Source organism: Alosa sapidissima, chromosome 19 (assembly GCF_018492685.1).
Source record: "Alosa sapidissima isolate fAloSap1 chromosome 19, fAloSap1.pri, whole genome shotgun sequence".
Lineage (NCBI taxonomy): Eukaryota > Metazoa > Chordata > Actinopteri > Clupeiformes > Clupeidae > Alosa > Alosa sapidissima.
The window spans coordinates 19,377,799-19,399,370 of NC_055975.1; the positions used below are offsets into that span (position 1 = coordinate 19,377,799).

General features: G+C 40.4%; 1 protein-coding gene across 4 annotated transcripts in view; it reads left to right on the forward strand.

Annotated features, from left to right (window-relative positions):
• Window positions 1–2,863: 2,863 nt before the first annotated feature.
• The window catches only part of LOC121692864, a 31,686-nt gene continuing 12,977 nt past the window's right edge, over window positions 2,864–21,572 (forward strand). For all 4 annotated transcript variants that reach the window (XM_042071834.1, XM_042071838.1, XM_042071836.1 and 1 more), the window contains exons 1-3: window positions 2,864–3,057; window positions 4,329–4,436; window positions 10,583–10,665. The gene's annotated coding sequence lies outside the window, so the exon portion shown is untranslated. The remainder of the gene's footprint in view (window positions 3,058–4,328; window positions 4,437–10,582; window positions 10,666–21,572) is intronic.

Here is a 21,572-nt window from a genome sequence, read left to right on the forward strand (position 1 = left end):
TGTGTGCATGCATGTGTGTGCATACCTGTGTGTGTGTGTGTGTGCCTGCATGTGTGCATGTATCTTTATGTGTGTGTTTGCATGTGTTCATGAGTGCGTGAGTGTGTGTGCGTAGTGTACAGTCACTAAATGTACACATAAATTAATTTATTGTGTGGCCTCCATGAACGAAATTTCACAAAACTTGGCTTGCATTCAGAGGGTGTCATAATGATCCGTGCAGTTTTGAACTTATCAGCCAAAGATACCTGTGATTACAATGCCTCGTTTTTTGCTTTATCATTTTTAACTAGGTGGTGCTATACATCAAATGAGCACTTTACAGTAATCCGGCCCGCCAAGCATCGGGCTGCCTGCTTTTTTCCTGCGATAGATGACGTTGTGGTTAGCTTTACTGCAAACTGCTTTTTACTGTTCTTAGAGAATGTTTACAATGTCAATGTCAAAACATCATAAAGATACAGATGATACTCTTTGATGGGGATTACAAAGAGTATCTATACTAATTGCATAAAGGCAACAGTAGTTTCCACTACTTACTATTTATAAACTGTGAGTAGGCACAGCCATATGCACAGCACTAGCAATATGCTATATTTGAGTGGAGCTGGCAAAAGATCATTGAGAACTAAACGTGAGTTGCACAGTGACAATGCACCATTTATAAACATCATCATCAACACCATTTATAAACATCATCAAATTAGTTTATAATTTATAATTAAACAATTAATATTTTAAAACAAAATTACTTTGTCATTGTAATCATTTAAATGATATACAGTAACAAAAAAAAGGTGGGGGTGCTTCCCGCCGGCCAATTTTCAAAACCCAATGTGACCCTTGAGTCAAAAGGGGCTTTTCTCAAGGAAGTCAAGGATTCTTGCTAACGAGTCCTGCTGAGTCGAATCCTTCAAAGACGAGGCAAGGCTTCTTCCTAGCATACGGAAAATACACAATGGAACAGACAAGCGAGTGTGCAGGAAGCTGCAGGTGCATTATTATATATTGTGCGCACAGGATTGTGGGTGTTCCAAGCACGCAGAGGATACACGCATGCATGCTCTTGCATGTTATGTGCACATTTTGTAGTTTCCCACCCCTCTGAGGTACAGTAGGTAGTAAGGGTTTGTGGCTTGGGTGTGGCAGAAGTTGGTTCCCATGCTGGAGATCCCCAATGCCCAATTGGGCTTCTTCTTTTGATTTTGTCGGGCGGGGGAAAATAAGCCTTAGGCGGGTAAATAAAATTTTGAGTTAAATGGTTCTCTATCATCACTTGTATTTTGTGCATACTTGATTTGTGTATTTTTCCTAATGCAAAACTGTCTACTTATATTGTGCCTATTATACACGTGCTACGTTGCTTTTTTTGCTTGCCCCGGTGCACAATATTTTAAGTTTTTCTCACGATGCAGCCTGTTAGCGTGGCTGCAGGTGTAATGAAGTTAGGCTAGCTAGTTTCCATAGCATGCAGTACTGGCTGCTATCAATCTGAATGAAATGTAATGAATATATTATAAATGTCTTGATTGTGGTTTACCTGTTTGTTGGCAGGAACTGATGCATCTTGCTTGATTCCTGCCGACTCTTTTCTTTCTTTATTTGTGCTTCAGGTATGCCACGTTATGTACATTTTCTATTATATTTTAATGTGCAAAATGTTTGCTAGTTCTTTTGTCTGAGGCAGAGAAAGTGATGCCTGAGGCAGAGAAAGTGATGCGTCTTGATGCTGTCTGAGGCAGAGTAAGTGATGCGTCTTGCTCCATTCCTGCCTGATTCTTTTTCTTTCTTTTTTGTGCTTCAGAGAGCAATAGCAAAAAATAGGTCTGTTGTGGCGTCCATCATTACCCACTGAACACAACACAGAGTGATCAAAAGGAGGGGAGAGACGACTTCAGTTACACAGGCAAACACACACACATACACACACACACCAGCGAACATACACACAGACACATAAAACACACACACTCATGCAGGCAAGCAGACACACACACTCACAAGCGAAAGCTCACACACAGAGAAGCACACTCTACACAAAAGCAAACACACACACACATGTACACACTCATCAAAAGTTGCAAGAGTAGAGGGTGGAGACAAATTGACAAGTGTGATTGTCCAGGACTGAGCGGCAGTCATATTTTGTACCACTTTGCGGTACATGTAGTCTTATTACGTATTTGTAATGTATGTAACCGGCCATTACATTGAATACACACAATAAACATGAATAGGACTACAGGAGCTTTTGTGTGGAATATGTTTACAATTTATTACAGCCTGAACCACAGGATCTGTGTGTGGAAATCCCCTACACTTCCACTCGAGAACATCAGGCAAAGATGTTCAAATGGGCATGTTTTGGGCATGCTGTTACGGTATGTGGCAAGGCAGGGAAATCCCAAACTGCTTTGCTGACTCAAATTTAAACATTGGCCTAGTTTATATGCAGGCTTGGGAGCCTATTTGGCTTTGTGTGATTATGACATCTGTAGAAAAATATCATACTTGCAAAAAGGTTTTATGCTCATTTCAAACTTTGTTGTTAGATTGGAATTTCAATTTGAGTAGAGAGACAGAATTCAGTGGCAATGAATGATCTGGCTAATATCAGACCCATATCAGAATTCAAATGCACTCACACTCTGACATTCGTCTGGTAGCCTATCTAGTAAAGACCCCAACCAGATGTTTTTTTTTTTGTGTAGGCTTTGTGCCTCATTCTAAGTGCACCAGCAATTCCTCCCAACAAAGGGGTTTGGCTGTAGAACAAAACATCGATTACCATTTTAACAAAATTGCAATAATCTGACTATACTAGTTTACGTTCCCTCTTAATTTAGTTTGCTTTCAGTTTCCATTCCATTTCCCGTGCTTTCAGGCAAGCAAGTTGCTTTTTTTGAATTTGGCCAATTGGTAGCCTACCAATCCTTCAACGCCCACAAAGGCTGCTTGTAACAAACGGGGCCATCATAAATGAGCGACGTAGCCTACTTTTTTGTATTCTCACCTGTCATCATATCAAACGGAGGTTAGCATCCATCTGAGAGAAAGGTAAGACTAAAATTAATTTATCCCGACAATTTAGGTTCGATACATGTCAAGCTTGGTTGCTTGGTTGTTGGTTGCTCTTGTTTTGAATTTTTAACGAAATGAATCGAGGCTTCGACATGAAGATGCACAAGAAAGGCAAACCCAAAACGTTTAAACTTAATTTAACAGAAATAGCCTAGGCCTGTGTTCCAAACTTTGTGGCAGGACACATAGCCTATGGCTACTCTGAGAAAACCTCACGACACACCACTTCTGTATTAAGCAAACTAACTAGGCTAGTTTGAAAGTAGGGATGCAATGCAAGAACAAAGACAAAAAAAAAGGAAACTGTTCGAACACCAGAAAATAATGCTTAGCCAATCCTTTCCACATGAATACTAACAGGGCAATGGGCTTGGCTTGCACGACCGTGCCCCCCCCCCGTGGAGCGTTAACTGTGTTGTAACAACATCTTAGGTTATATTCTGCTGCTCTTTCATATTCACACTGAATATCTTGTTTGCCCAATAACAACCATTTTAACACACGCATAAGTAACCCTACTTCTTTACAGTAACGTGCTGATTCACTAGGTGCAACATTTAATTATTAGTAATAGTACAGCATTTAATTAGGTTATCATAGTCCAGGCAAAGGAACTCCTTTTGGAGCCAAAAATAGAACTAATTGTAAAATATGTTTTTTCAGCATTGATAATTTCTATGAGGTGTCCAGAACAACATACTAAAAGTCCTAAGAAATCCTAGTTGAGGAAATATGTTTAATTCTCATCAATCCAAGATGTGTGCCAGTAAGGCCAGACAACAGTAGGCCTACACGCCAATGGGGCTGTTTCCCTTTACTCCTATCAAAATAAAACTTTATTATACAATAAAATTATCCATGAAAAGTAATTTTTTTGTATTACAAGTTTCTTTGAAAATGAATTTGAATATGCAAATGAGTTATACACTAATCAAATTTAGGCTACCCAAAATATACCTGCATAGGCTTAATTTTTCCCTTTAGGCCTACTCCTATTTTAAAAGCCTGTAAAGAAACACGTTGGGTTCCTAAAAATGTACACGGTACACCTCACTTTGCCTCATGACACACCATTGCGCTTCGGCACACCACTTGAGATCCACTGGCTTAAGCAATGTCATAACAGTCAATTTAAGAAAATCTGAAATCTTTAGGGTAGCATACTTTGGCCCTCAATGTGAATTAATGTGGAGATAATTTACTTGAATTTCCTTTGTTTACCTTCCCCTCCTGTTTTTGGTGTGCAGGCTTTTACAGGAAGTCTGAGGTGAGTCCTTTCTGCCATTTTACACGTTTTTAAGAAGTTTTCAAGAAGATGTGCACCTTCATTCTACAGCGGCTGCTGATTTTGCGAAGTAAGTTATATTGTTTTTCAAAGTTATTTTGTTATTTCATTAATGTAATTTTTCGATGTAAAAGAAAGCAGTCTTGCAGGAAACTGATCTATAATCTTTTTTTGCAAAGACATTTGGAATGTTGAAAGAAATCGATCATGAGTTTCATGTTACAGTTTTTCACAGTTGCTAAAACACTGAACCCCATTCTCCTGTGCTCAAAACCAAACAGTGTCTTCAGATCATTCACAAAATACAGTGGGGGAAATAAGTATTAAACATGTCAACATTGTTTTCAGTAAATATACTTCCAGATAGGGATGGGCGATATGACCTAAAATCCATATTGCGATACAGGGTTTCCCGCAGGAAATGTGTTAGTCAAGGGAGTAGGTCGTAGGTCCCGGGGGGGGGGGGGGGGGGGTCTTGTTTGTGCGATACACTACAGACTCTGTATATTTAACAATTATTTATTAAACACTACATTATAAATAATATTACTAATATTAATAAAACACTACATTATAAATTTCAAAATATTTGTGTAATTTGTACAATTTTACTAGAACAAGTGCAAAAGAAAGTGCAAAACAACAAAATGTGCAAATGTGATCAGTCACTACTTATGGCAGAGCTGACAGCATTGTTAAAAAGCCATCCTCCTTGGCTTTAAAAAGATCATTTCAAGGGCCTTTTGGTAATTGCACTGTTTTACTACTGGACCATTAATGCCTATCTTCATGCAGGCTGTCAGACTGTTGACCTGCAGCCTGTTCCGCAAGTCTGTCCTGATCTGTACACCGAGAGTGAATGAAGTTTAGATCATTTTATAGTTTTGTGTAATATGGATGGAATTTGAGCGCAGAACGCTTTTTAATTTAGAGGCCGGAGTGGCCGCTCTGTTCCGCTCCCATACCGCTCACACCACGAGTCTGAGGCATGCGCAACTGTCTTTCTAATAAAACCAAGACCGTTAAATTTCAAAGATATTGGCCATATACAGTAGCCTGGCGAGCCAGACCCACATTAAAATGTAGGGTCTGGGCACTCACCGTTCGCAGCTCAGTCCGAGGGGCGGGATAATCAGTTGTCTTTCAAATTCCCTCTGCACGCAATAGGACGCAATAGGATATTTGTTTTCAAGTCGCAGGGAATTCAAGCCAAACCGTTGCAACTCTGCCATCAATCATTATGTTAAGCCCACCAAACGACTCTATACACGATTTCAATGCCCTGATTAAGTTTCGATTTCTGGAGCTCACAAGCCAACGGACAGTTGCTAGACTAGCCCTGGCAGCAAATGTAATTTGCTGCCGCTAGGGGCGCGTCTAGATTTCTAGGCTACATATACAGTGGCGTGCACAGACATTTTGGGGGGCAGGTGCTCAGGAGGGAGGGGGGGGGGGGGCACTTTTTAGCGCACATGGAACACTTAATTATAAAAAGAAATTACACGCACATGTTGAATGAAATTTGACTTGTGCTGCAATTAGTAAATCAATATACAATTAAGACAATAAAGAGACCAAAATGTGTTAATGTTTGTTGCCTAACAAAACCTATACAACAGAAAACGTTCGTCTTAACACATAGATTTGCAATTGCAAACTCTACCGAAATTAGCCTATGTGGTCGTCCTCACGTTATCTGTCATTGACTTGGGCTACAGCGTAAAACTTTATCAGGTGACCAGTCGGCTAAAAATGCTTAGTTGTTTGATGCTGTATAAGACATTTTACTGCACAACAAAATGATTACACGTTGGGCTTAGAGGGCAAACTGTACGATTTTACTTGACAATAAAGAGACCAAACAGTACGAGAAGGAGTTATAGCGGGCTACTGACTGTTGTCATTACATGAATGCAGATGGGCATTTTTCACAGGTAATGGGGAACTTCCCGTTTCTTCTGTCACAAATGAATGTGTTAATACATGTTGCCTAACAAAACATATACAACAGAAAACGTTCTTCTTAACACATAAATTTGCAAAATCTACCAGAATTATTTGTATGTGGTCGTCACGTTATCTGTCATTGATTTGGGCTACAGCGTAAAACTTTATCTAGCTTTATCTAACTAGTTTATCAGGTGACGAGTCGGCAAAAATGCTTGTTTGGTGCTGAATGAGACATTTTACAACAAAATTATTACATGTTGGGCTTAGAGGGCAAACTGTAAGATTTTGCTTGATCTGTATGTTACCTGGCTGATGGGGCACGGGAGAAGCAGCCTGTCAGCGATCATGCCTGCTCTCTGAAGACGCTTACTGAACTGCTATGGTGCTGCGCATCTGGCGTGCCCTTCGCGCGACCGCGCGAGTTCATGTGACAAAGGAAGAAAGAGAGATAGGCTGATCGGGTGTGCGCAAGGAGGTGGCTCATTTCGGGGCATTGTTTCAGTCGTTTTTAATGGCTCAGGTTTTCAAAAGATCATTTCAAAACCGACCTCAGTAAAATCTTAATAATATTAATAAAAAAAAAATAAATAAAAAAAAAACAAGTTTCAAAAGGGCATTTTCGTTGATAAAGGGCAAACTTCCTTATGCTTTAGCACCACCTAGTGTCTATTTATGCACGCCTATGGCCATATAGCCTAAGTTCGTTGATGGGGGCGGAGTTAGCTAAATAATTTAGAAAGCATACGCGTAGGCACGGATGGGCCTGGACGGGCCTAGGCCCGTCTATTGTCAGTCTTGCGCGTCCGATTAGACTCTTCTCCGGTCAAATTCGCATCAGGTCAATTTAGCTCCCCGGTCCCAAAGAACTAAGAGCAACGGCAATATATTTCACTCAGAACATTTATTTTAAAAGACTGCAACACTTATAGTGCAACAACAAACAAGCTTGGCAACGTTAACTAAAGGGATCAGTCGGGATTAATTGCCAAAAGAACGAAAATGACAAATCACGCAGTCGGCTAAATATTTTAAACTTGCACCAAACGGATGAACCCAGCATCGGTGCGTCGCTTAAATTAAAACACAAATTGAAGCAACAACTTGATCATTCGACAACCCTACCACTAAACCTGCAAAGTTTATGACATAAAAAGTGGAATATGAACGCATTTCATCACACCTGACAATTAAACGGAGCTGTGGCTGTTCGCGATTTGACTGGTTCTTGAGAACGAGGAGCGAGATATTTGCACCGCTCAGCTCCGCTCACTACCGAGGTGAAGTTAGTTTGATATTTGATATTCGGATATTGGACAGATATTCATTTTTTTTTTTATGCGGCCGGTTTCACCACGTGTTTGCAGACAATGTACAAACAGATGACCTGTCTACTTGCTCCCAGCCGACCTATTTAGGGACCGTCTATAAAGTACCTTCTGAATTACTTTCATAGTCTTTTTTGTCAATAGCTTTGACATCATGTGACCTAGTGACTCCAAACAAATGCAGAATAGTTATCCTATATGGGACTCATCAGACACACCTCTTTTTATAGCCACTGTATGCACGCTGTATTTTATATGATTTTTTTTAAAGAAAATACATTATTTCATATAAGAAACAGACTCCTTTTTTTCAAGACCTCCCAAGCCATGTGACCTAGTGATTCCAAATCAATGCAAAATAGTTATCCTATATGGGACTCATCAGACACACCTCTTTTTGTAGTCACTGTATGCACACTGTATTTTATACTAATATTTTAAAGAAAATACATTATTTCCTATAAGAAACGGTCTCCTTTTTTTCAATACCTCCCAAGCCATGTGACCTAGGGACTCCAAACCAATGCAGAATAGTTATCCTATGTGGGACTAATAAGGCACACCTCTTCCTATAGTCACTGTATGCACACTGTATTTTATATGAATATTTTAAAGAAAATACATTGTTTGCCATCATGAATGGTCTCCTTTTTTCAATAAGCCGTGTGACCTAGGGAGTCCAAACCAATATAGAATAATTATCCTATTATTCCAAACCAATGCAGAATAGTTATCCTATATGGGACTAATCAGACACCTCAAATTAATGTGATTTTTGCACATACTATTTTATATTAATTTCTTAAAGAAAATCAATTTGTTTCCTATGGAAGCTGCTTTGTGCTCAATACCTTCAATATACTGGGTCCTAGACATCACAGATCAACATAGAACTGTTCTGCTATTGTTCTGCAATAGCTGCCATATGAGGGTTCTGCTATGGGGTACTTATCAGACACACCTCAATATGAAAAATTATTTGGCATCTACTATTATATGGAAGGTATTGAGAAAGAAAAACTGAATATTTATAGAATGTTTCCATAGGAAACAAATGGGTACTATAAAATAGTATGTGCAAAAATTATATTAATTTGAGGTGTGTCTGATTAGTCCCATACAGGATATTCTGCATTGGTTTGGTGTCCCTACGTCACTTCCCTTGGGGGGGGGGGGGGGGGGGGGTATTGCAAAAGGAGACCATTCCTTATAGGAAACAATGTATGTAATGATGTGTCTGATGAGTTGCATATAAAATAACTATTCTGGATTGGTTTGAAGTCCCTAGGTCACATGAGTTGGGAGGTATTGAAAAAAAGGAGACAATTCCGTGTGGGAAATAATGTATTTTCTTTAAAATATTCATATAAAATACAGCATGCATACAGTCGCTATAAAAAGAGGTGTGTCTGATGAGTCCCATATACTGTAGGATAACTATTCTGCATTGGTTTGGAGTCACTAGGTCATATGGCTTGGGAGGTATTGAAAAAAGGTGTCTATTTCTTTCTATGAAATAATGTATTTTCTTTAAAATATTCATATAAAATACAGCATGCATACAGTCGCTATAAAAAGAGGTGTGTCTGATGAGTCCCATATACTGTAGGATAACTATTCTGCATTGGTTTGGAGTCACTAGGTCATATGGCTTGGGAGGTATTGAAAAAAGGTGTCTATTTCTTTCTATGAAATAATGGATTTTCTTTAAAATATTCATATAAAATACAGTGTGCATACAGTGACTATAAAAATAAGTGTGTCTGATGAGTCCCATATAGGATAACTATTCTGCATTGGTTTGGAGTCACTAGGTCACATGATGTCAAAGCTATTGACAAAAAAGACTATGAAGGTAATTCAGAAGGTACTTTATAGACGGTCCCTAAGTAGGTCGGCTGGGAGCAAGTAGACAGGTCATCTGTTTGTACATTGTCTGCAAACACGGGGTGAAACCGGCTGCATTAAAACAAAATTGAATATCTGTCGAATATCCGAATATCAAATATCAAACTTCACCTCGGTCCGGTCCGCTCACTAGCTCTGATTCGGAGGCATATTACATATGTAAAGATTATAAAATCTGATTATTTTTCGATTCATGACACGTTTCTTCTTATTTTTTAATGCCTTCTGCGGAGAAGGGAGATTGGCGTTGGTCACGATTTGGAATGAAAGGGAGAAAACAGGACAAAGTTTTTTTTTTAAGGCGGCAGACATAGTTAAGGCGGCAGGCTTGTTTTGCCAAGGCGGCCGCCTTGACTGCAAAGTGCTGCGGGAAACCCTGTCCGATATACAGCTTCTTGCGATAATGATATATATTGTGATATAAAAATGATAGTATAACCATTTCAGAACTTGTTACATAGACCCTAAGGAAAGCCAAACTGCTAAATGTATTTTTTAAAAAAGAAAGAAAGAAGCGCAGTATGTAGTTTTGAGAACATTTATTGTGCAAAACTGTAATTATACAACAAAATGTTGCAGATAAATAAAATTTAAGTAGGCCTACATTAGCTGCAGAGACTTTAAAAAAGAAAAGGCTTGGCAATGCTGGTATTCAGAACTAGCTCTACCTTTTTAATTCATTCTGAACTAGCTTAGATTGGGTGTGTCACACCATTTGCAACATAGTTGGGTCATGTATAGCAGTTCTGTGACTGTCACCTATAAAGGTAAAAGAAAAAAAATAGTCGGGGTGCCCCTCACAAAAATGTGGGGAAATTTATTGAGAGCCCTATATAATATGGCTGCCGACAGCCAAGCTGAAAATTAACTTTTTAATGGTTTTGCCCATAGTGCTGCATAATACATTGTTTCTGAGACTATTTGGGTCAAGAAATGCATAAATTATGCCGATTTTCTGATTTGACCTGAATTTTAAGCCCTGGATCCTGTAATTTTTGAACATTTACACATAAATGTACAATTGTCATTACAGCTTCTCTGCAACTTTCCGGTCCTGAGAAAGATCAAGCTGTTGTCTACACTTCCACTGAGGACCAGGACACCATATAACTTATGGTATGCACATGTTTTATATCAGTCAATTTTGTATGCTATTTCACAATGAGACTGCTTAAGATGATGATGCAACGTATGATTATATAGGAACAATACATTCGCCTGACCCCACCCGCCTAGTATTTCTGCTAATTTTTATTTCACTGAGATACTAGCCTGGCTCTTCTCAATACGTTTACATTTCCCTTAGCCACCAGGATCGCAGGCCAATCAGTGACGGGAGGGGATCACGTCAGTTGTGAAATTGAAAGTGGTTGTGGTTAATGGAACTAGAAACGTCTGCAAACATTAAAGGAATACTATTTTCTACCTTATTATAACCATTCCGAAGGTAAGCAAATTTTTAATAGGCAAATCATTCACCTAGCATAGCGATACAGCATAGACATAGCCAGGGCCGGTTCTCCCTATATGCACACTACGCAAGTTGCGTAGGGCCCTGCAAGTAAATGAAGGCCCCCTCCCCCGTCTCCCCTTCAGTCAAGCTAGTGACAGACAGGTATACAGTTATACCGACAGTGTCTCATAGGCAACATTAAGAAGATGAACAGGAAACCGAATTACCATTCAGGGCATGAGAAACGGAAGAAGAAACTTCACGAGAATGAACAGTGGGAACAACAGTCTGGTAAACTTGTGTTATGTTGATGTCAACATACAGTAGCATATTCCGTTTTTTAAATGCAGGCGACTGGCTACATTTACGCATCTTTAAATGCGTTCATAATAACGTGCAGCTCGGGATGAAACTATAAAGTTTTTCAGTTTTTCAGCAGAAACACAGGACCTGTCTAAACTAATCAGTGATTTCACTCTTCTCATACATTTTTAAAAGAAGTAAATGGTTATTTTTTGTAATGGAATATGTACAGCAAGCATCAAAAGGAAGCAGCCCAGACCCTAAAACTGGGCATTTATAGCTGTGAATGTGATTCCGTAGACATCCAAAATGGGGTGGGATGATTGTATTGGGAGCACTGTCAGATGCGACTGTTAAAAAAATGGTTACAATTTGGCCCTCAGAGTTCAGGTTGGAGGGCCCCTTAGCAGGATTTTGCTTAGGGCCCCATGGAGGTCTGAACCGGCACTGGTTGTAGCGAGTCGCTACCGAGAATACCAGCCATGCAACTTCTAAGAACGGTGGCCTGACAAATCTTGCGAGAATCGTAAAACATTACCTTGTCAGTAGATATATAGCTCTTTGGAGATATTGCCTGATATTACTCCTTCACCTCTACAACAAAAGCATTTATATGGTGTACAGGGGGGACAAGTCCCAAAAAGTTAGCTATTTACAAAGCCAGAGTAAAATATAAATGCAACTCTAGAGGGAGCTCTACAGTCGCCAAAAATACCTGAACTTGCATAGTGTACCTGAAATGTAAAATGAAAAAAAGTGCAGTTGGAAGAATGTGTAAATTTAGGCTATATATAACAAAGGTAAATTCATTGCTTGCTGACTACCAATGCGGTTTATTATCACTTTGCTCTTCGGCGCCTCCCACTTTTTTCATGTGAGTTTGGGTAACTTGTGTGTGAATCGTGCAGATCCAAAGAGTGATAGTGCATAATGTTTCACCATTCAAAACAGCTTAGCCCATACTATGAAGTCTACAGGTGTGAGACAAAATCTTTACCATGTAGTATCGCAATATGTCAGGGCTTAAAAACATTTTTCAAAATGTGGAGGAATTCCCCCCTTCAGTGCTTCACATAGGGGGGATTAATACAGTTTAGGGGGGATTAATACCGTTGGGGGGGGGGGGGGGGGGGCATGCATTTTACAAACCAAAATCGATTAAGAACAAAGTCCTTGATGTTAAGCATATTCCTTATTACAGGCATCAATGACAACAACACTTATATAGTCCTCACTAACTAGTTTTGATTTTCTAATAGGAGTGTTTGTGACCACACATGTCATGATAAATTTGGTAACATTCGATCGCTGTTTTGCTATAAAGCAGCTTTCATGTAATGAATGCGTAGTCTAGAAAGTGAAAGTAGGCCTATATGTCTGTAGCTGTCTGTTCACGTCCGCAATCGAACGTTCCTCAAATGGAGAACACATTCATGTTCCCTGGCGTCTCATGGCCACTCTAAGTTCCTGACAGTTCCTGACTTTTGTTTTCCTTTCCTGCCAGTTGGCAGTTGATGTACAGTAGAAGCACCTATAGCATAATTTGACTTCAGCAGTGACAAATCCTGCTGAGAGAAAGAGAGACACCCGCAAAGTGGTCCTGCGCGCGTATGTGTGTGTCTGCATGGGGCTACGTTCAATTCAAGTCAGAAGTTGGTCCGTCCAGTCAATAGTCCCGCATTCACGCCACTCCATTATTAAATTTTTTTTTTTTTTAGACAGCGCTGTAAAATGTGTGCGGGAACACCAACTATCACAATATCTATTTCTTTTATTTTGATATATACCCATACCTCAGCTCTAATAGCAGTGCTCTGTGGACATTTTGAAGTCTATAAGATGATTTGAAACCTCATTCTTCTCTTTCCTCGCAGTAGAAATTGGAAAGGTTTTAGTTGAGAACAAATATACCAAGGTTGTTGGAAGATCTTTGGAGATTCCCGTATCGTACCAGATGTAAAATATAAATCACAATGTATGGCAGAATTAAATTGTAATGCTAACTATATCAGAAATTATAATATACCGTGGCCCAAATATCATAATTGTGTTGTATCATCACCCGTTTGGCAATGCCTAATGAAGTCAGTTACTTTTCACTTGAAACTTGAAAAGACAGATATTCATTAAATTGAATGTTCAATATTCAAGTAATTGAACTGAGGACACATAGAATTTAGAATTATTCACCATGGTTATTTGAAAATAGCTGTGAAAATATGGGTCCAAGACTTGGCTTTGTGAAATCATGCTGGTGTGTACAGTGCATTCCACTTAAGATGTAATATCATGCCAGACCAGCAGATGGTGGGATTACATCAATGAACTTGATCGACCACACTGATGTATGATGTGGGTTGTGTTACATACACATACATGTACATGTGTCAGGCGAAAGAAATGATTAATCTGAAACATTACATTACATGACCATGTGAGATCATTTGGCTTTATGTTGCTATCTCCCTGCTAACAACAAGAATTGATAGACTACCAAACTGCTGGACCAACTGAACGTGAAGCTGTATCGTGACTTTGTTTACCGACTGGCGTCAAGACGTGTTCTCACAAAACACCCTCCCTTTAGATAGATAGATACTTTATTGATACCCAAGGGGAAATTCAAGCCTATACAGCCCAAAGCTTCGGGAAAACCCACCAGCAAGCTTTGCCTGAAGTGTATATCCCTTATCATTGAATTTCCCCTTGGTGATCAATAAAGTATCTATCTATCTATCTATCTATCTATCTGACTGGGGGGCGCAACACCTGAAACTGTCAAGTTCTATTTGTGTGGCAAAATATTTGTCTCCTTAGTGGAAGCCACAAAACGTTAATACAACAATTTTGAAAGACCCATAGTGTGCAGTTTCTTGACTCATTTTTGCTAGTAGCCGTGTAAAAGGCAGGATAATGTATTGTTTGCCGGTCATTATTGGAAAATGAAGTCCCTTCAGGACCAAGCAAGACCCCTCCACTTTGGTGTCGGGTTCCTGTTCGCCCTGTTAGGACTTATTCTCCGATAATCACCAGTGGAAAATATATTATCCCAAATTTGTCCAGCAATAAGAATAATGCACTTTTCATTCTTACCCCTTTCCCTACCCCTTGTCCCTTGAAACAGAGTGGCAAGACATCCTCTCCCATGGAAATGAGATGCCACTAGTCTACCATAGCATACGATTAAAAATTGTTTAATTAAATGTAATTTTCATTGAGATCGTACCACACAGAAACAAGCAACTGTCACTTGCAGTCTACATCTGTCAATCAAATACAGTTGCATTTTCAACTCTGAACAAAACCGGTCAGAAATGTGCGTAATGTTTCATTCGTCCCTCCAGGGGGTTGTTTCTAGAAAAGTTAGCAACGACATTGCTCAACCACCATGGTACGACGCAACTTGCGACCAAACAACAACACTGTTACACCTGTTTCCAGAAAGCATTGTACCTGTTTCGCAAATCGCTACCTCCGACGTTCGAACACTGTAGTTCCAACAACGTTGTTGATGATGCAGCGATAGATATCATTGGTGGAAACAGTGGCAACGTTTAATACCCCACCCCCTAGAAATTCTCTGCACAGCCTATGTTGACATTTTTCTAATTTAAACCGAGTGATTAATGCTGGCATTGTCATCTGCAAAAACCTAAACCTTTTGTAAGTATATAAAACATTTTACTGAAGCCGGCTAATATGTGCCATTATTTGTGTTAAAAATCTATGTTGGGAAAAATATATAGCCTCGACGAATGTCTGGGTCTCACAAACGTAATCAATTGTCTCGTGGCTTAACGGCAGCGCGTCAGTACACTACGTCTCGGCCTGAGTTCGCATCCTATCTCTTCTTTTCATCTCTGAGTAAGAGTAGGCCTACGAGACACAACAATAGGTTTTGACCATACATATTTATGTATATAGTTACTCTACATCGAGAGACCATAGGTACAAGACATCAGTCAAAAACAATTGAATCTACGTGTCATAGTTCACCTGCAGGGAGCGAGGGATTGTGCACACGTACAATGAAAGGTTAGGGATCCGAGAGTAGAATCTTTCTTTGAGAACCCGAACATGCTCAGAGTGTTGTGGTAGTGGACTCTTCTTGACACAAACTCATGTTATGTGTGTACAATAATATGGACTTCTCCCTGTTGTATACTACACACAGATGTAACATATGAACACATCAGAATACAGTAAGAATACCCCAGAATTCTACAGTCCCCCCTCTTGATCAATCAAAAACACAGATTTTTATAGATCATACAAAACAAATAAACAGGAGTCTGATGTGGTCTAAAGAACAGATAACAAACCAAGCATTACCTCTCAGGCACTTTAAGGAAAAGAAAAGAAGTGCAGGCACCTTGAAAGAAAACTTAAAAACTGATTATGTTGCTGATGATTATCTCACATTCTAAGAGTTAACCCTCTAGGCGCCACAGTCGACTTTAGTCGACAAGATGCGGTACTGAATAAAACGGCCGATTTAGTCAAATAGGGTGTCATATTTTGTTCGACCTCCACTCCACTAGATGGCTGACATGTCATACGTCATCCCTGAGTCGAAAAAAAGTCATGGTTTAAACAAAACTTTCGCGCTACAGCTGCAGTGAATCAGTGCGTGCAATACCGGAGCTAGTGTGCGTGTGAGCTACTTTATCAGAGCGACATTGTTAACGTCAGCGAGTATTTGCATTAGATTATCGTCTAATGGCATCAAAAAAGTTTACCTGAAATGAAGTGTTGGGTCTTCTATTCGCGGACCCTGATTCTGAAGGGGAATATCTGCCTTCAGAAAATGACGGTGATTCGTTTAGTGAGGCTTCAGATGCGTCCCTGCCTTGCAATGATGCAGCTGGACAAAGTGAGAGTTTACTCCATAGTTTAGCTTACACCAAGCACAAACGTTGAATCGTTTGCCCAATGTCACTGGTGGGAATAATGTTTCACGGGTTCGGAGTGTTCATCGGGAAGTTCGCAGGGTGTTAGTGGTGTGGCGAACGATGCTGGAGGTAGCCTAATATCCATAGCGCTAGCTTCTGTCTTCTGAACGTGTGCCTCTCCACAATCGCAGCGACGGTAACGTGGTGGAGCCTTTGTCTAATGCCACTGGGTATGTTAGACGAGGTCGAAGTGCTCATAGGACAGTTAGGGGGGAACGTAGTGGCAGTGTGGGGAGTCGCAATGAGAATGACAGTAGGCCTAGTCCGAGCTGCGCAAATTCTCTCCACTCGGCGTGCGCGAGGCTGCTGCTCGCATGGTGGAGGTGGTGACACTCTCTCCCTCTCCCACACACACACATTAGGTCATGCATAGTCTATCACAAGATGATGGGAATGCCGGCCCTGTATGGATAGGGAGTCATTATCTCTACAGCAAAAGGCCTGCTACATAAAAAAAAAAAAATGTCAGCCATTTATTAGTAATGATTTACACTGTTGATTTGCTATCTATTTCCCTGATCATTTAGGACATACACTATGTGTTCCTTTTTGTGTGTTCATGTCCTTGTGATGTGTGTGTCTTTGTCAGCTAAGAAAAAAACAACAAAAAGAAAAAAACATTGTCTCTTGTCTTGTCTCATCATCTCACTCCTGATCTGTGCCTTGCCGTGGCAAATGAGCTTTTGAACTAAACAGGTCTTGTCTACTTGTGTTTGTGTGTCATCTGAATAATATATATGTGCCCCATACATGGAATCAGAGTGCCTACTGTATGTAGTAAATGGAAAATCTCTACAGCAAAAGGCCAGTCTACCGCTACATGCATTTGGTTTGTTTCTGCCATTTATTAGTAATGATTTACAGTTTGTTCACTACTTACTATTTACCTGAGCATTCAGTATTGTGCAATATAGCATACAGAAGGTGAGGGACATTTTGGGGGGGAAGAAGTGGTGCATTTTATCATTCAAACATGCGACTTTTCATGAAAATTCTATAATCCAAGATGGCCGCCACCATATGATGTCATAATATGCAAATTAGATATAAACATTTAATTTCTACATAAACTTTGGGTCATCCTTAATATTTCTCTAATTTACAGAAAGTCTCTATCTCTTATCACTTTTAAGATATAGCCTTTTGAAATGAAGATGTCAAAATTGATCGTTTCGGAAAAAAACCTCTGGCGCCTAAAGGGTTAAAAGAAAAGGAAAACAAAGTCTTTTGGAAGTTCAGGAAACCGGCCAGCAACAGTTCAGTTCAAAGGCAAAGTCTCTGTCCCAGATGTTGTCTGTGGCTCCCGGCAACCTCATAGGTACATGTGGAGTGAAAAGAAAGAGCAGTATCAGTTGAAGGATAGTCATGAAAACAACAGTATAAATATAATAATCTATTATAGGGGTGTAGCATCCTCCCAATCCTGGTCCCCCAGTGAGTCCCCGGTTAACCCGTTGCTGCGTGTTCAGCTCCCTTACGGGTGTCCCCATGAACCCACCTCTAGAACCAGGACTACAGGATTACTCCCCCCTCTTGATCTAGCTTAACTGTAATCATTCTCAAAAATCGGCAATTGTAATTGTATCCTCAGATTAAACATTTCATATATCAGTAATTACACATATTTAATCATCAAAATCAATTATAAGACTTATCTAAGTCTATAATTTTTCATAACATGAGTTTGTGTCAAGAAGAGTCCACTACCACAACACTCTGAGCATGTTCGGGTTCTCAAAGAAAGATTCTACTCTCGGATCCCTAACCTTTCATTTCTCCTGACGTCATAAATTCCCTGTCAAAATGAAAGTCTCCCGTGAATCTTCCCCCCTCTAGTTCACACCTCACCCCTAAAAGAAGATCGGCGGAAACTCAGATAGAATTCGTACCCTACCCAAGCCGTCATGTTTCAGGCGGTTCTATTAGTTTGCCATGGCTCACATGTATCCACTTTTCTCTCACCCTGGACCTTCACTGCCGACTATGTTATGGCAATCCACATCGGGGAATGATGTCTTTCACGAGGACTTTGGCAGTGTGTAGTGCAATTCCAGATCGTGCAGGGAATGCCTCAATCCACCTGGAGAACGTGCACAGGACAACCAGGACAAATACCTGACAGAGGTATTTTTTGTTTCTTCAATAGGTCGGCTGAAAAGACTTTAAGTTCAGCACCAGTATCAATCAAGAATTCAATTTCGATGTGTTCTTCAAGCAAGGCTATAGCATAGAGGGTGTTGTCAGTTCCTTCTGGTTGGTAAAGCACAGACACGCCGTCGGTGGTGGCTACTGTGCGCACAGGGCATATGAGTGCCTCGTCAGCTGACTCATCCCAGACATCCCAGTCCTCCATCGCTGGCCTGGTTTTCTTTGTCTTTGGCCTTGTTACCGGAGCAGTCGCTCCCTGGGCAGCATTGGATGTAGATGCCCCATCATTCACTGGTGCAGGTGGGGGTGAGGGAGGTGGGGGTGGGGGTGGGTGAGGTAAAGAGTTGACAGGTGGGGGTGGGGGTGGTGGTGGTGGTGGGGTAGGGAAAGAGTTGACAGGTGGGTGAGGTGGGTAAGGGCTTGTAGCCAGTGGCATTGGTAACAACAATGGGGGAGGAGGAGGTACTGAAGCTATGGCTAGTGGCTGTGGATAGCCATACTGGAGTGGAGCAGTTTGATGATGGTTGGTTGCAGACGTTCTTCCTTGTCTTTGCGGATTGTAGAAAGCAGTGGCTGTTGATGGGGCCAGAATGATTTGTTTTGTGTCACCTGCTGGCTGTTCGTCAGGTGGGGTGCTGTTTCCCATGTGGGGTCCCCATAACAGCAGCATTCTGTCCAATGAAGCTGTCTTTATCAATGTCCACTGCACTTCTAGATGTCTCCACCATGGCATATGGCGCTGTTGAGTCCAAGTCAGGCAGAGTCGGATTGAGGCGGGTGCTTGGTTGCCTGTTGCGACCATGGTTGTGACCCCCGCCCCCGAGACTACTCCTCTTCGCCTCATTCCACTCTGTTCTGGCAACACATCCGCTTCCATCAGTTGTTCCTCCAAATCACGTCTCTCAGTCTCATGTCTGCAAATCCTGTCTCGGATCTCTAATTCCAATTTTTTTTTTAAAAATTTGCCCAATTGTAATTTCACTGCCATCCAATCTGACACATAGTCTTGTATCTCAGCTAAGGCCTGTAACTTAGTTTTCCTACCAAGAACCATATCTGGATTGTGCTAATATTAAATATTAAATTGTACTATGTGTTTCGTGCAGTGACGTGATCCTTTTAAATATATTTTTTTATATTTTCCCGTGATGTGGTAGTGATATAGTGACAACTTTGCACTTTGAAAATTTGGTTAGTAATTTGTTTGCCTCTCAATTGTTCACAAGTTGTCTATCTCTTATTTCATTTTAATTTTTTTCCACACTTCCACACTCAACTTTTTTCCACACACACGCTCCTGCCAGGGAAAAGGAAACACTCTCTCTCTATCTCTCTCGCTCCGTAACCTGACACTTGGTAAGTTATTTTACTCACAGCATGATGCCACAACAATAAATTTCACCAGTGTCAGTTCCACTTAACTCAGACTGTTTCTTTTCTCTCAAAACGGCTGGACAATGATACAAATTAATGTCTCACTCACACCCAGGGCTTGAAAACGAAATTATTTTTCAAACGTTCCGTTCCGAACGGTTCAGGTAGGCCTATGTTTAACGTTTTCGTTCTTGCATGCGTTCCGCCACCAACATATCGGTCCTGAACCGGTTCGGAACGCAAAATATCGTTCGTTCTTAAAGTTCCGGCAGTGTTTGGCGGGCCTATCAAGTCTATTTTTGTGGACTTTACCTGAGAATAGACGTAGGCTACTCATTATTTCCCCTTGATTTAGCCTATACCGTAGCTATGCCCAAAAATAATAAATCACAGGCGGCATCCAAAAACATTCTGCTGGGCTATCCATCCCATAGCCTACAGACTTACTGTAGGCCTAACCTATGCCTATAAATCATTTCTTATCAAAAATATTTCTGGATACGTGCTAAACTCCTTACCTGGTTGTAGCCTAAGTTTTATCCATATGGAGATCTTCAAAGGCTTGCGCTATAATTCCAACCCTGTTTATAAACGAACCTGTCTGTTGCTGACAAGGCCTATCTCAAATTTCCCGTTTAACTCTTCTACATAGAATAGGCTATAATTGCGCAAACATTTCAAATCTCGACTTTAAAACGACGTGGACAGGCAAAATAGGCTATTACGCATAGGCTACAAACAATTACCAAATCAGTTTCAGTAGCCTACGCTACGAGCTGGCCTAAGATCCGAAGTGGCAGACGGATAGGTTACATTACAACAGCAAGACAAAATATACACATTTGGACCAAAGGTCCATTTATTCGTTTTTTTTTTTTTTCAAACTGCAGAAATCAAATTATTAGGCTGTTATATAGAGAACGAAAAAAAAACGTTATTAACCGGTTTTGTGGATTTCAGAATAACGTTTCTGTTCCGGAACAGTTTGTTTTCGTTTCCGTTTCCGCTCCTCGTAAAATTCCGTAAAATTCCGTTCGTTTTCGGTTTTCGTTTTCGTTCCTTGAACCGGTTCGGAGCCCTGCTCACACCTTTAACGATCTTTCGTTAAATTCACAGTTGACCAAGTCAACAAAAAAACATAGGTGGAAACCCTATCCCACTTTTCAAATACTGCACAACCAAAACACCCCACTCTGGTGATTTCGTCTCCTTTCCATATCACTGTAGCACTAAGTTTAGTCCTAGGCCATTAAACTAAACAAAGACCGTTGAGAAACAACCACACAGTTCACTCAGCAAAATAATGACTGTAGCAACTCCTATTTTCTCATTGGCACACGCACAGCATTCATTTCATAAAACTTACACAGCTTAACATGTAATGGCAGTACAGAAAAAGAAAAGATTTAATCCCCCAAGCTTGTCCGTAGTTAATCGATTACTTCTTTTAATTCGTTCACGAATCTATCCAATTACCCAAAATATGTGTACACTTTGACCTTTTACTTTTTTCCAGAAAACTTCTTATATCAAATGACATCTAGAGCTCATCAATCATTGATATAGGTACGTTACTTGTCAAAACATATGAACACATCAGAATACAGTAAGAATACCCCAGAATTCTACAACCAGAACACACCTTCTGCCACACCCCTGGGCACAAAACTTTATAAAAGTAAAGCGGATGGACTAAAATAGGAATAAACTTTGCGTCTGGATAATAATCTACTTTGCACCAGGATTTGTGTTGGAAATAGGGCCCTTAGTGTGGTCAAATTCAGTCCTGGCCC